At 48.5% G+C, this 9,724-nt stretch overlaps 2 long non-coding RNA genes across 2 annotated transcripts; both read right to left on the reverse strand.

The window, feature by feature from the left end:
• Positions 1 to 1,830: 1,830 nt before the first annotated feature.
• LOC112844624 (uncharacterized) lies at positions 1,831 to 2,640 on the reverse strand. The gene is made up of 2 exons (XR_003217364.1): positions 2,389 to 2,640; positions 1,831 to 1,909 (listed from the first exon to the last, which is right to left on the reverse strand). It is a non-coding gene; the product is annotated as an uncharacterized LOC112844624 (long non-coding RNA).
• A 6,085-nt stretch (positions 2,641 to 8,725) lies between these two features.
• On the reverse strand, positions 8,726 to 9,482 carry LOC112844625 (uncharacterized). The gene is made up of 2 exons (XR_003217365.1): positions 9,284 to 9,482; positions 8,726 to 8,804 (listed from the first exon to the last, which is right to left on the reverse strand). It is a non-coding gene; the product is annotated as an uncharacterized LOC112844625 (long non-coding RNA).
• Positions 9,483 to 9,724: the final 242 nt, after the last annotated feature.

Raw genomic sequence — 9,724 nt, forward strand, 5'->3', positions numbered from 1 at the left:
AAATTGAGGATGAGAGTAAAACAATGATAGTCCAGAAAAGGTCGTTCAAACAATTGAGTTTAATGAATGCACGCCGCGTGGAGAGGTGTAAACTGCCAAACAGTTGTACATCTCTACCCAAAATACACTCTAGATTGCTTTTATAACATCAGGGTATTGTGACGCCCCTTCTTGCGTTTACAAGCACATAATTTGCATGTACAGAACATTCATGTATTTTAAGAATTAAATGCAACATAGAGGTTCCTCCTTGTGGCATACTCTTCCGAATATGGTGATGACCTAAGGCCTTTGAGGTCACCATGGACTGGACATCCTTCCGTCACCTGTAACTAAGCAAACTCAAATACCACAAGAAGCTGAATACATTCAGGCCTTTGCTCAGCTACTATTTTACTGTAACAATATACTCAGCATATGAGTTATGATACATATATATTTAACTCAATCATTTTAAAGTAGTTATAACTGCACCTGTAATAAAAATGTTAATATTTGATTATGATAACCCCTATAATGTAAATTATAACATAATGCCAGCAGCTTCAATAAACACTTCGATGAAATGATAATTAATGCAATGATAAATATAATGGTTATGAACAGTAACCATAAAATAATTCCTATAATTCTACAGGAGTTACAATAATCCAGCTGGGATGTCATGAAAACGTGGATCGCCCGTTCAAGGTTTTTAAAAGATATAAATGATCTCACCTTAGATAAAAGCCTCAGTTTGAAGAAAGACCGCTGAACAACTGAGCTCAGCTGTTTTTCAAAGGTCACATTGCCGTCAAATATAAGCCCCAAATGTAATAATGCGATTTAATAAAAGACCTGAACCAGCCTAATAGAACGCCCTTGATGCCGCCATGCTCCAATGGTGAGATCAAGATGCTGTGGTCAACAGTGTCAAAGGCAGCGGTCAGGTCCAAAAGCACAGCTGAGTCTCCTGATCAGTGGCTGATAAAAGATCATTAAGAACTTTTCAAAGTGCAGTTTCAGTGCTGTGAAGAACTCCAAAGGGGTTTAAATGTGGGACTCTCCGCCATTTGACCTTAGAACTGAAGAAGCTTCTCGGATGCAACTTAAAGAAGTCCAGACGCTTTTCTTCGCAAACTCCTTTGACTCCAAAGCCCTATACTGACTCAGAGGATGAGCAGCCTACAAAAATTGGTTTCCCCAGGCCCCTCGAGTGAAAATACCAGGTAATAAAATAACGTCTAGTGTCTGTGTACATATCTGTGTCTTTTTTTTTTTTTTTGGCCTTTTTCTTTTTTTTGCCTGTCCCGTTTGGCTCTTTTGCCATCAGAATTATTGTCTAAACGGATTTACTTTACCAAATGGACCATCCCTGCCTTGCCATATTGGTGTATTTGATTCACCTTTTATTGTTTATTTTATTTTTTTTTATTTTCACTTGCTAGATACGGGACAGACTTGAATGAGGAAAAGAAAAGGGAGAAAGAAAGAGGGGAAAAAACAGCGGAGAAGAGCGACGGGGATGAAGGGCAAAAAACAAAAACAACAAAATAAGCAGACAAAAAGTACATATATCAATCACCTGGATCACCTGTTGAGAAAGAAAAAAGAAAACAAGCAGAAGAAAAAGAGAGCAATAGAATAAACAACATGACGATGATATATGGGAATATAACAGTAAATACTAAATATTAAACATTATTGTGCAGCACGTAAGATCGACAGCGCACAGTGTGCTTTGAGGTAGGAGGCAAAAAGGGTACTGTTATAGCGGACGCCCTGGACCACTATCTCCGAGACGTGATTCGGTACTGTTCCCTGGTAATAACGTCCGGTCAGAGACAGAAATGATGTCAGAGTGGAAGAACTTTATTTGCCACGAGCCCACATCGAACACACACTCTCGCTGGCAAGTAAGGATGTGGTTCTGTAATTAATACAAATAAGAAATAACATAAACATCTCTCTTGCTTGTCTATCATTTCTCATACCTCCGTATTACAGAGAACAACATACCAGATTACAAAAGGGCAGATCCCGATACCAGAAACAGAGCTTAGAGTAATAACATAACAGGCTGGCATAAACACAGAATCATAATCAATTTAGGCCAATTCTTTCATTTGTGGGTCAACACCACCCTCTAGTGGACACAATCACTCAGTCAAAGGCCGCCATGTGTATGCGGCTTTATAAACAAGAACTGATTCGTATGCTAACTTAGTAACTCCATCAGGTAAAATCTTTGGGAACATTAACTCCCCACAATAACTGAAACAACTTAGAAACGAGGAATATCCTGTGGAGCCAGGCTACTACTTACTTATTCCTACAGCAATAGTAACAGATGTCTACATTGGTACATTAACAGTAACAGAAATAACATACATTCCCAACGTGACTTACTGGTTCTATGAACGCACTCTTGCCCGCCTTAGTCCGATTCAACTCAAGTCCACAACTTGCCTGCAGCAGCGTTACTCTCCGACTACACTTTTAATTGCCACAGCAAGGAGAGAACGGGTGAGCACTCTGATTGGCTGCTGGCCCCTGGGGGAATCATGCTCCTCCCATGCAGGTAACGCATGCCCTGGACGGAGGACTTTTTAACAGCCGCCCCCAGATTTCCTGTGGAAATCTGTTGAGCTCCGGTGGCCATCGGGCAATGATCATTCATTAGTCTGGTATCGCAGGAAGACGAACAAGCCGTGGGAGAGGGCGGGTGTATGCACGCCCTCTCACTTCCACCTTCACAGTTCTGACCCGACCATCTGGTCCTGGGTAGGTCTCTGTGATCCGTCCTGTAGGCCACAGTGAGCGAGGAAGCTGGGGATCTGCAATCATAACGGCTTCACCCACAAGAATGTCTGGACTCTCGAACTGCCACTTCTGTCTGGTCTGCAGGCTTGGAAGATAATATTTAATGAAATGCTTCCAGAAGTGTTCGGCTAAGACTTGGCTGTGGCGCCATCTCCGTTTACTCAATATCTCCGATTCAGGGTAGACACCCTGGGGGAGAGATGCATCTGGCCGCCCCATCAACAGGGTATTTGGAGTAACAGGATCTACATCAGCTACATCTGAGGAAACATAGCCCAGGGGCTTTGAATTCAGAATACCCTCAACTTCAGCGAGGAGGGTCTGCAGCACCTCCTCAGTTACAGTCTGTGCCCCTAAGGTTGTCTGTAGAGCCTGCTTCAAGGAGCGGATCTCTCTCTCCCAGCAACCGCCAAAGTGGGGGGAATTTGGTGGGTTGAAATGGAATCTCACCTGCTGAGCGGCTAGGTGTGTCTGCAGTTCAGGCTGTAAAGCGTCGAAGACCTGCTTCAGCTCCCTCTCCCCACCTCTGAAGTTCGTTCCTTGGTCAGAAAGCAGTTCAAACGGCTTCCCCTTGCGTGCTACGAATCGCCGGAATGCCATTAGGAATGAATCTGTACCAATGGTGGGCAGGAGGTCAAGGTGGACAGCTCTAGTGGTGAGGCATTTGAAAATGATGCCCCATCGTTTCTCATGTCTTCGGCCCACTTGAATAGTATATGGACCAAAACAGTCCACACCTGTTGAATAAAAGGGGGGCTGATGAAGTCGGAGCCTCGAAGGAGGCAAGTCCGCCATCTTAGGTGCCTCTGGCTTACCTCTCCATTTCCTGCAATCCAGACAGCCTCGCTGGTGCCGCTTTACTGCTTCTCTCCCTCGTAGTATCCAGTAGCGCCTCCTAGCTTCTGCAAAAACTCTCTCTGTTCCAGGATGGCATAAGGCTTCATCTGTGTCTTTGATAATTAACTGAGTGATCCTATGTTTAGGATCAAGCACGATAGGGTGGATGGTGAATTGGTCCTGGTAAGGACTGTGGCGAAGACGTCCCCCTACACAAATGAGTCCTTTATTTGAATCCAACTCAGGAGCCAGAGTGAGCAGACGGCTGGATCTTGGGAGTTGCTTGCCCTCTTGTAAGTGGACCAACTCAGAGGGGAAACACTCTCGCTGCACTTGTTGCAGCAGCATGGTTTCTGCTCTGTGATAGTCCTCCGCGGTCGGAGGGGCATCTGCTGGCCCACGGAGAACTTGCGCTGTAGCCTTAAGGAGGTCCTTAAATGTCTGAAATTGATCGGCTTCGGGTAAGGGTGGGCTGCATGGTGTGATGATGTGTAGACAGGTGAATGGCCTCCGTAGTTCCTCATCATTCACAGGTAGGAGGCGTGGTTTCTCGGGCCACCGATCTGGAGGCTCATGGAGGAATGGAGGACCTCGGCACCATCGGCTCAACTCACTTAAGTCTGACAGATGCCTTCCCCGTGTAATGTCATCAGCGGGGTTGTTGGCTGAGTCAACATATCTCCAGGCTGCCCGGTCTGTCAGCTCCTGTATCTCTGCTACGCGTGTCCCGACGAAAACTTTGAATCGACACGTGTCTGACTGTAGCCATGTTAGTACTGTGGTAGAGTCGGTCCATAGGGTGACATGGCGAAGCGAGACCGTTAGTTCAGTAGTGAGCACCTGTGCCAGCTGTGCCCCTGTTAATGCTGCACATAATTCCAAGCGGGGTATGGTCTGTTGCTTCCGGGGTGCTACTCTGGAACGTGCTGTCAGGAAGGCAACTTCCACAGTGCCACTTGCATCCGCACTCCTCAAGTAACCCACTGATCCATAGGCCTGTTCAGAGGCATCACAGAATATGTGGATATCACGTTGGCAGGTGCTCGAATCAATGCTGGAGCTGGTGTAGCAACGAGCTAGAGAGATGGTTTGCAGCTGGGGCAGTTCCTGCTCCCACTCATCCCAGGCCTGGAGAAGGTCCTTAGGAAGGTTGGGGTCATCCCAGTCAGTCCGTGAAGCCCACATCTGCTGAACGATAATCTTAGCTCTTGTGGTGTATGGCACAATGTAGCCCAGTGGGTCGTACTGACTCGCTAACACCTTGTAGACTGTGCGCAGGGTCACTTGAGGATGGTCAACAGTGCGGAGCTTGTAGTACAGCCTGTCTGATGAGCAGTGCCAATGGAGCCCCAGTGCAGCTTCTTTCTGATCAGGTTTGCCATGTGTGATCCAGAGCTCAGCGCTGTCTGATCGAAGCTCTGGCGGGAGGTGGCTGATGATTGAGGGCTGGTTACTGGCCCATTGTCTTAACTCAAAACCTCCATCAGCCAGAAGCTTCTGTAGTTTGTCCACAAGCACTTTAGCTTCTACCTCTGTCGCCGAGCTCCGGAGGCAGTTGTCGACATAGAATGACTGCATCACAGTCTCACGGACGTCTTCCTCGGGGTTGCTGTGATCCAGCACGTGCTTTTGTAGGGCAAAGATGGCGCAGCATGGGCTACATGTGGTGCCGAACGGGAGTACTCTCCACTCGTAGACAGAAGGGGGGTCGTCACGTTTGCAGTCTCGCCAGAGGAATCGGAGGAGTGGCTGGTCTTCTTTTAATAGTCGGACTTGATGGAACATCCCACGGATGTCGCTGCTGAAGGCGATGGGATGTTGTCGAAACCTCAAAAGCACTGCCAGGAGGGTTGGCCCCAAAGTAGGTCCAGGGAGAAGGTGGTCATTGAGGCTCTGCCCCTGGAACTGGAATGAGCAATTGAACACAACTCGATTCTTGCCATTATGCTGCACCATGTGATGTGGAATATACCAGCTAGCAGGAGTGTTGTCAGCTCCAGGCTCAAGCTTGACAACGAAACCTTCCCGCTGCAGTCTCTGAATCTCAGTTGTGTAGCAAAGGACCTTCTCTGGTGACTTTAACAACCTTCGCTCTGTGCTGCGGAGCAGAGGGAGCACTGCCTCCTTGGGCGCAGACAGGGTAGGCATATCAGGAGATCGTAGGAGTGGTGTTGCATACCGTTGAACTCCCCCGATCTCTACTCTCTCCGTTTTAGTCTCGAGAAGTTTGATGGCGTCTTGGTCTTGTCGTGACCTAATGGCGACTTTGGCACTGCGCCAGGGTAGCACATCCATTTGCCATAGTCTTTCAACATCTCGAAGCAAATCCACACCTGGGGACTGACAGGTGGTGAAATAGCACTGTTGCTCTCTCAATTGCTGCACTACACCTTGAGTTGGCCCTTGTAAAGTCCAGCCCAAGCGTGTCCTGACAGCTGCAGGCCCACCTGGGGGCCGAGTCGGACTGGCTCCACTGGGGTGACCAGATGCGGGTGGTCTGATCCTATTAGCAACACTGGTTTGGCGTTGTCAATTTCTTGCAGCGCCAGACCTCTGAGATGATGATATTTCCGCTTAAGGGCATCCACTGGGTGAGTGTGCTCTGCTAGCCCAAGTGTCTTGGCTGTGAAAGCGTGGTTGATTTTGAAAGTCTGTCTCGGCTGGGAAGCAGGAGAAATGCTGAAGGAGACAGCCTCCCCTTGGAGGACATGGAGATCTTGTCTCACGGTTCTCAGCGGCAATTCTTCGGGCTGCCCCTTTAACCCTAACTGCTGCGCAGCGGTGCTGAGAAGGATGGTCCGCTCAGACCCGTCGTCCAAGACAGCATAAGTTTCTAGGACTCGATCGCCATTCCTCAGTAAAACCTTGCTGATTTTCAGTAGGACTTTACATCCTCCTAGTGGTTTGTCAATGTACAACACTTCCTCTCCCACTCGTGTAGCACCTGAGTCTGTTGTTGCAGAAGAGGCCTGTAAGGCTCGCACATTGTTGGCGGACCTGTCATTGAGTTCGTGGAGGACAAGGAGATGTCGTTGGTTGCATGTCTTACAGCGCATCTTTAGATCGCATTCTGCAGCATGGTGGGTCCTCCCACAGCGCCAGCACCGGTTGTTACTCTTGATCCAGTGCTGTCTCTGTGCTTTGTGTAGCTGTCTGAAATTGGAGCAGTTGTTTAAAGAGTGATCAGCACTGTTGCAATAAGGACAATACTTCTTCCCCTTATGTTTGGCTGTTGCTGCTGCTGGAGGGGCACCAGATTCTTGGGGCTCTGTGTTCAACAGTATGGTGGTTGTCTTACCGGTGAACTTCCTCCTTTCCTCTCCTCTTGGAAACGCTGCTCTCTTCGAGCTGAACCGTGCCGTGTCGACTTGCACCTGCAGCTCATATTCAAGCCAATCTGAGAAGTCAGTCAGTGTAGGAATGGGAATGTCTTGAGGATGAATATACCGACGGAAGCTGGACCTCAAATCATGCGGCAGTTTTTCAAGCAACCTTGACACGTGGGACCCACATTCCAGCTCGACAATTCCTTTCCTTCCTAATTGTGCAAGCATGCTGACCAGGGAGCGTACCTTTAGTGCAAACGTCCTGAAGGTCTTGGTATCTCCTGACATAACAGGTGCCCCGTCCATTAACTCTGCGATACGCTGGAGTGCCAGTTGATGCGGCTGTCCATATTCCTTGTTTAGGGCATCCATTGTGCTGGTGTAAGGGTGCCTGGAATGGCTATAGGAGTCAGCAATAAGCAGGGCCTCCTCTAGCTTAAGATGATCTACCAGTATCTGGAACTTGAACCGTTCTGTTGCGTCTGCTGGGAGGATATTTTCCAATGCGATCCTCAGCCTTGCAAACTCTCGTGGGTTTGGGTGTACGAAATCTGGGATTGTAGGTGCTGGCCCCCTATAGTAGCTCTCCTGACCCCCCACCGGGCTCGGCTGCCGGGATCTAGGGTATGAATAGTACTCTGAATGCGCGGGTCTTGGAGGGGGCTGGTAATGCGACCCGTAATCACGATGGGGGCCATCCCCACCTCCCGCTGGCTGCTCTGGGCAACAGTAATAATCCCTGTCCAAACTGCGAGGGTGACCCAACGATGCTACATGCTGTTTTCTCTCTGACAAGGTGAAACCCTCAGGTGAGTAATCACAACTTCTTTGTCGAGAGTGCTGGGTGTCCGATACTGCTGCTGCCATCCTCTCCGAAGGACGGGTAAGGTGTCTGGAGTGAACAGCGTACCTTTCAGGAGAATGCCGGCGTGGTACTGTATGTTCTAAAGGGTGCTGCCAACCTGAATCTGGCTGCCTAACAGGTTCCCGCAGAGCCCCCTCGTATGGCATTGTCATATTAAGTCCTGGGAGGATGTGTCCCTTAACTCCTCGGGTTGAAGCTGCATGCAGTTTCTTGCCACCATCAGACTCCGATCCACTGTGATGGCCTGGAATGCCTGGCCGATCCAGCTTATCAGACTGGTCCTCCTGCTCTAACTGTTGAGGAGGTCGTGGGTCATATGCACTCTGCAACTGAGTAATAACACTGCTGAGATGGTTGAGTTGCTCACGTAACTGCTCTGTCTCAGTTGTAGCCTGGGGGGGGAGCTGGCCCATTCTCTGGTCACTTTTTTTAGCCAGCTCTGCATTCTGCAGTCGCAACTGGTCCAACGCCTCCAGCAAAGCTTCCTGCTCGCTTCTCAATCTTTTATTCTCCTGCTGCAACATCTCGGTGTCCTCTTCCCATCGATCTCTGATGTCCCAACCAGACTGGAAACTATCCTGAGTGACAGGAGATTCAGATCGAGGAGATCCATGAGCCCCGCCGGGCTCCTCCTCGTCTCTCAGACGTGGCGGGGGAGTGTGAGCTGATCTGGGAAGTGATGATCTACTCCGGGGGAGATAGTCACTTAAGTCATATTCTCGAAGATGGGCAGGACGAGCCTGATGTCTCCTGGGGCGCTGTTCTTCCATGCTTTTATTACAGGGATCAGATCCGGCTCGAAGGACCACTTGTTATAGCGGACGCCCTGGACCACTATCTCCGAGACGTGATTCGGTACTGTTCCCTGGTAATAACGTCCGGTCAGAGACAGAAATGATGTCAGAGTGGAAGAACTTTATTTGCCACGAGCCCACATCGAACACACACTCTCGCTGGCAAGTAAGGATGTGGTTCTGTAATTAATACAAATAAGAAATAACATAAACATCTCTCTTGCTTGTCTATCATTTCTCATACCTCCGTATTACAGAGAACAACATACCAGATTACAAAAGGGCAGATCCCGATACCAGAAACAGAGCTTAGAGTAATAACATAACAGGCTGGCATAAACACAGAATCATAATCAATTTAGGCCAATTCTTTCATTTGTGGGTCAACACCACCCTCTAGTGGACACAATCACTCAGTCAAAGGCCGCCATGTGTATGCGGCTTTATAAACAAGAACTGATTCGTATGCTAACTTAGTAACTCCATCAGGTAAAATCTTTGGGAACATTAACTCCCCACAATAACTGAAACAACTTAGAAACAAGGAATATCCTGTGGAGCCAGGCTACTACTTACTTATTCCTACAGCAATAGTAACAGATGTCTACATTGGTACATTAACAGTAACAGAAATAACATACATTCCCAACGTGACTTACTGGTTCTATGAACGCACTCTTGCCCGCCTTAGTCCGATTCAACTCAAGTCCACAACTTGCCTGCAGCAGCGTTACTCTCCGACTACACTTTTAATTGCCACAGCAAGGAGAGAACGGGTGAGCACTCTGATTGGCTGCTGGCCCCTGGGGGAATCATGCTCCTCCCATGCAGGTAACGCATGCCCTGGACGGAGGACTTTTTAACAGGTACATATCTGTGTCTGACACAAGGAAACTTTTTTGACAAGTTGTCTGTATTCTTAAATACTTATCTTTTTCTAAACAGCCCTCACCACTCCGCAGTCTGCCCCCCAGCCCACTGACAGCAGGCATCATAATGCCCCGCCCAGCTTGCGGCACCTTTCACCACTCCGGCACAACACACAAACCGACACAGCTTTGCGATCTCCCCAGTATGCAGAGTCTGATGTCGAGGCCTTC

This window comes from Oreochromis niloticus, unplaced genomic scaffold (assembly GCF_001858045.2).
Source record: "Oreochromis niloticus isolate F11D_XX unplaced genomic scaffold, O_niloticus_UMD_NMBU tig00000606_pilon, whole genome shotgun sequence".
NCBI classification, from domain to species: Eukaryota; Metazoa; Chordata; class Actinopteri; order Cichliformes; family Cichlidae; genus Oreochromis; species Oreochromis niloticus.